The following is a 6,715-nucleotide window of genomic DNA, read 5'->3' on the forward strand; positions in this document are numbered from 1 at the left end:
TTTAATTTTTAAACATCCTTTAATAGTCATGAATTTGCTTTATTATCCATTAATAGTTATGGTATTTATTATAATCTTTTATGCTTTATTCTTGGTTCGTAGTAATAAGCACCATCTTCTTCATCATCATCATCATCTTCCATGGCGATCATTGGTGGAGGAGCCAAGTTGAAATTGCCACCGTCAACCTCAATATCGACATTAATCATCAGCACCTCTAGCTAAGTGATATCTTGCTCTACAACTAAGAATGGAGGAGCCGAGTTGGACGTGTTCTTCATTGGGATTCCTGGAGTAATTCTTAATTAGTTACTCCCGAAACACAATGAATAATACTCTCCATTTTCTCATATTTATGGTGGGATTCACTCATTAAATTTATAGTAGGATCCATTATGAATGTGAGAAAATGGAGCACAATTTCACTATACTCCGAAAGTATCTAAGTGTTTTCCAAATATTTGTACCCATGATATCAACACTGAAAATAGTTTGAAAGCAATGTAATGTAAACAAGGAACTAAAAAAACAAAATTAGCATCACATCTTTAGGGGCTGCTTTTCCGTAGGTATTAGGCACTGGTGTGCGGAGGCATTGTATTATTTCTAATCTGTCACTTGTGCAAAATCCACAGTAAAACTTTAGATGAACTATGATCTAATATTTTCAATTAGAAAAAAGCAGTCTTAGTCGATGTCAATATACAATGCTTTCTCAGTGAGACTAATTGTAGTCGTAATTTTCTACTTTTTATATCTGTAAAACAAAAAAATATAAGAAAGATACTTATTGCTCACAAAAGATGAATCTAATTAATCAGAGGTTAAGCAGCAATTGTCCTCCTACACAACTAAAGCCTTAAAGGCATACAAATTGATCCATAATTGGATAAAACAATAGAGACAACATAAATGAACTAACCAAAAACACAATTAATTTCTGATAAAAAATCAACAACTAAGGCAACCTATAGCGACACATTGGACACAAATTACTCGTCCCTAACCACAGTTCAATGCAGTCTTGATGATAGATATGAGAGCATGGCATACGCCTAGCTTCTGAACCAATAGAAAACTCATCCAAACACACTGCACATTCCTCACCAGCCAAACCCACCGACCCTTGTTCAATCCTCACCACCTCCAATCCCATTATTGATTCTTCACTCGCTGGCCCCACTGCCTCTTCATCACCCTCCTCCTCCTCCTCTTCATCATCATCATATTCTTCTTCTTCCATGTTATAATCATCATCATCATAATCTTCATCATCCATGTAATCCAACCAATTGACATGACCATATTCTTGTTCTTGTTTTTGATCTTGATCTTGTTCTTCCCCGTCAGCACTGTCTGACATGGTTTCAATGAGTGTTATTGTTGTCTCTGTCCCTGTCTCTGTCATGGTGTGTGACTCTTCTGTAGTAATGTGAAACACGAAGTCAGAGAGCCTTGAAGACGAGGATACAAGAGCTTCAAAAACAACCTCTTCTCCCTGTGAATTTAGACCAATGAACGGCATGTAAACTTGCAAATCTGGCGGTGGTAGCGATTGTTGCACCCATTCATTAACGTTCTTGCCATCGGCTTCTGCTTCTGCTTCTGCAATACTACCAGACATGTCGTTGAAGAATAATGGTAATAAAGAGAAATTGATCAACTTGAAGAACGAGAAGACTAGAAAAGTTAAACTGTGAAATAACAACAACGACGGAGTTTTAGACTTGGGAGTGTGATTGTGAGAGAAAGTGGGGTTATGGCGAGCGATATATATAGCGAGGGGGATGAGAAATTGCTGCAGGGTTTTCCCTTAATTTCCAACTTCAACACGGTAAAACAAGTTCTATCCTAGTCCTAGTAGTAGTAGGATTTTGTATAATGTGATATTAAATATTATATTATATTATATTTTTATAGCCATTTTAAATTACAAAAATCTTTATATATTAATATATTTTTTTATTGCTTGAAAAAATGGTTTTTTTAACCAAAACAAATCATATTATTAAGAATTGTGGTGTTTATTCCACACATTGTCCAATTGCACTAAACTCGTGATTTTGAGTCATCACTTGAAACGGAGGTTTAGAGTCATGATTTAAGTCTAAATTGAACAATGTGTGTAAATTCACATATGGGCAACAAAGTTTTTGCTGTTAAGAAAGGGTGTCATTGATTCAGGTGAGTTTTCTCTGATATGTGCCAAATTCTGAAATTCATATCTTTTGTGTTAAAAGAGAATATCTGCCTTCCACATAAACATCTAGGTTCTTGTAGAAATGGCTATTTGCTTAAGAAAAACTGACCATGCCAACACTCGTCCACGCTATATCTGTGAAAGCCACCTCGATCCAATGAGTCATGGATATCCCCTCTAGAGATGCATAGCAAGCTAAAGAAGACATTTTTCAATCTTCATGCAACTTTCTAATTTCCTTCAATTTTTCGGACCAAGAATTTATCAGCTAAATCTCAACTAGTCTAGGAAACTTTGGGTAGTACTTTAAATTATAGATTCCAGAAAGTTATAATAGAAATGAAGCAGAAGATATAACATTAATAATTAAAGAAGGGAATAATATTATAAAAGTTGTTAGTCAAAAATATTGGATTTTTGCTTATAATTTAAAGAGAGACTAAATAACATGTTTCTTCCTTTTAAACAAAAAAATCAGGAGCATGATGGTTGAATATAGCAGATCTTATACTTTCTAAATCTGTAAACCCATGATAAAAAATAAGTCTCTCAATGCAATCAATCAGGGACGAAGCTAGAACTTGAAATTTGAGAGGGCAATTTTGCTGTTTGCGTGTAAAACTTTATCTTTTGGCATTGCTGCTTAAATGCTAAAGGGTTTTTTTTATTTATTTTTGTGTATCTTTGATGTGTGCCTTGCTTCTAGGTAAGGAAAAATTTATTTAATTTAAAAATTTTTAAAGGATCGGGCTGTTTGGTTTTGGTAAAATTGGTTGATTAAGCTTAATTGTTTTTAGCTTTACTATTGATAATTTTGTTGTTGGGCTAATTTTTTTGGGCTTGTATATTTTGTTTTAGATTTTATATCAAGGTTTTTTTATGGCCTTTAAAAAGAAAATGTTAGGGCTATAAACTTTTTTTATAAATTTCTAATATGGTAAGTGGTTATTGGTAAGTTAAAAAGATATATAAGTGGTAAGTCTAAATGTGAACTAAAAAGAATTTACTACCTCAGTAGTTTGTAAAAATGTTGTAAAAAGTTTTGTGGCTATAGCATTACTCATAAAAGAATCAATGATGTTATTAAGGGGGGGAAAGTGTAATTTTATAGAATAAAATTACTAGAATTAGTACCTATATAGTACTAGTATTTTATATAATAAAAAAAAATTAGGGTGGGCACTGCCTCCCTTGGTCCAACTATGCCTCCATCCCTGCCAATCAATACTTAGACATACCACAAACTTATAGTAAAATAAAACCTATGCAATTAATACCTTATTAGTGACTTAGTCATAGAATAAACAAACAAACAAACAAAAAAGAAATTAGAGGACAATGATTTTTGATTGATTTACTCTTGCCTTTTGATTTGAACTTAGACGAAGAATACACAGCTATTTAGAGCATTCACTTCCAAATATTCTATTTTACAATCTCAAAAGCTATTTTATCATTTATACCGTATTATTTTACAACACATCTAACATCCCAACTTTTATTTTCCTATTCAACTTATTAAAATAATATATACTACCCAATAAAATAATATAATCCAAGCTTGCTACAGTGCTATAGTGTCATCTTACAGTACTATAGTACCATCCTACCCAAAAAGATATAATCAACATTATGCAATTTTTGCTAATGTGCCATTGTAAATTTAGGATGACACTGTAGCATAATTGCAAATTTTTTTGCAATTGCAAGATCGGGTAACGTGGGTCTTTGGGGTTCTGTTGCTAAATTTCACTTACACATGACATATGAGAGACCCGATGCTAATTCTCTTTTATTATAGAAAAGCTACACCCTATACTTTAAATTTCAAGATAAATTTTACAACTAATCTGTGTACAACTTCCTTACCCAAAATTAATTTTTAGGACAGTTAAATAATTTTTATCCTAATGACATAAGAGTTAAGACCCAACATATAGCCAAACACAGGGTCAAGTTTTACAAGTTTTTCACTATTAAATCTATTATCATTGTCAAGTTTTTCACCTTGATAAGTTATGGTTCTAATTTGTTTGTTTTATTTACTTTTGGTTTTTATTGACTTGAGTCATTAATTTTATGGTACATATGTGTATTATGATTCTTTCTTTTCTTTCTATATGATTCATTCACTTCATTCTTATTGTTGTTATTGTATGTTTACTAAAATAAGATTTATGTTGTAAATTTGTAATTTCAATTGCCATCATTATGGAGAGCGTGTCTGCAACATCTGCAAAAATTGAACAGAGAAAAAATAAGAATCAAGAAGCTATAAAGAAAGCACAAAATAAAAAAGATCAGTATATGAAAGACTTTGATGAATCAAAAATCTTTTTCGGAGAACGATATCAAGAGAAAACATGAAGAGTGTGCTGTGATTAAAGAAAATCAAAAGGCATACAACTTAAAGAAGACATATTTAAGGGCTAAAACGGCCATATTTGACCAATATGAGAACCTTTTATCACAGGACTATACTATAAGGCATGGCATGTGATATTGTGATCAATGCTTTTGAGTCACGTCCATTATGGTTCTTGCTCCATTACTTAGTATGTCCTATATTTAGATTACATAATAGTAGAAAATAATAATATCTAGTAGTATTAGTTTTTTTTTTCTAGTTAAGTTCAATATTAGTCATGATGTTCTTCACTCTATATCTAAGATGTTGATCATTATGTAATATATATAAAAAATTATCAATTTTTTATAGATTCTTCCTCGATAACTTGAAATATATTTGGTTTAATTCTCTCTTGGCCTAAGTTAATGTTACGAGCCCAATTTTTTTTTAAAGATGTTGTGAATCATGACAAGAAATTCATGATTTAACTAGTTGGCACTTCTTTATGTTTTCAATGGAGACATTTAAGGTTCAAATCCTCCTTCCTACGCCCCAACTATTGAATTATTTTTTATATATAAAAAAAAAAAAAAAAATTGGAGCTTTAGTGAACCAAAAGAGAGAAAAAAAAATTTTGTAATCTTATTTATACATCTTAAATTTTTGGATTATTGCGCAAATTTCAATTAACTCAATTAGTAAAAGTTACTTTACTTAAATAATTAAAGTATCTATCAAGTCAAAATTGCTAAAAAAAATGAAACCATATAACCATAAAAATAAGGATATAGATGGTTAGAGTGTTTAGTCATTAACAGCAAACATAAAGTGTTACCTCATTGATTTGGATAGGTTAAAAAATGCAAATTTATGTTGGTAACCAAAATTGTTCTATTGAAGGTCATGCACACGCGAACTATAGAGTTCGAATGATTCACACCCAAAATGTGATTAGAATTCAGCTCCTCTACCTCATTTATTTGCATTGCACTAATAATTTTTCAAAAATCTATCAATATTTTCTATATTTCTAATGTATATACAAGTTTATCAATATTCTTTGATTTTTTTTTTTTGGTTGAGAATCAATAATATTCTTTGAAATTAAAATGAGTAAAAAATGATCATTAAATTTTATTAGATGGTTCCAAACTATCTGAGTTAGACCAGCTGAATCATATCTAACAAACCCAACCAGATCTAGCTCTATTTATTTTATACTGCAGTACTAATGCTAGATACTAAAAGAGGCACATAATGTCTAAGGAGGGTGATTTTAGCTCTTAGCCCATGCCTTGGTGCTAGTTTATAGTATATTCATTTTAAACCCCTCCACCATTACAAATACTTTCACCAGTAGGATAAAGTACAAACCATGTGGACCTAAAGAACTATTGCTTGTATACCATTTGATAACAAAATACTCATGAATTTAGTAAAAATGAACTAAACAATTAATTAATTAATTTTATATTTAGGCATATTTTTATATATTTTTAGAAAACTTATGTTCATTTTAGAATTTAAATTAAATAATAATAGAAAAGAAGAACAATAAAACAAAGAAGAGTAATAGTAGACATTAAAAGTAATATAAAATACATGTTTTGCTTTCAAAAAAAAAAGTAATATATAATACATAGTAGACATATTTTTAGTTTGAAGTTTTTAAAATAATATAAACATTGAAATAATAATAATATACAAAATAGTTTTTTTATGGGAAAAAAAAAACTATTGGCGTGACATCCTTTATAGCATAATTAATGATGTTTTGAAAATTGAAATTGAATTGAATAGACAACAAGTGAGTCAGCACACAAAACACTAAAGGCATGTGTTGGTAGACCGTAATAAGTGCTCTAATATAATAGTTATTTTTATAGTTTAGTTATTCTTTAATTTGGTTATGTTTTTATTATAAAAAATAGTCATTCCTTATGAATAGTTATTTTTCAAAATGAGAAATAATTATTCATCTTTAAAATGTTGTATTAGCTTCTTTTTTTTGTAGAAATGTTATATTAGCTATTCTTTAGTAGGTGCAATAATTTCAAAACTTAATATATTTCCAAATAAACATACTTTCCATATACATCTAACAATTATAAAAATAAAAAATCATAAAAAATAACACATATTTCTCTTAAATTTATAAATAACAA

The sequence above is a fragment of the Castanea sativa genome, chromosome 10, assembly GCF_040712315.1.
Source record: "Castanea sativa cultivar Marrone di Chiusa Pesio chromosome 10, ASM4071231v1".
Classification (NCBI taxonomy): domain Eukaryota; kingdom Viridiplantae; phylum Streptophyta; class Magnoliopsida; order Fagales; family Fagaceae; genus Castanea; species Castanea sativa.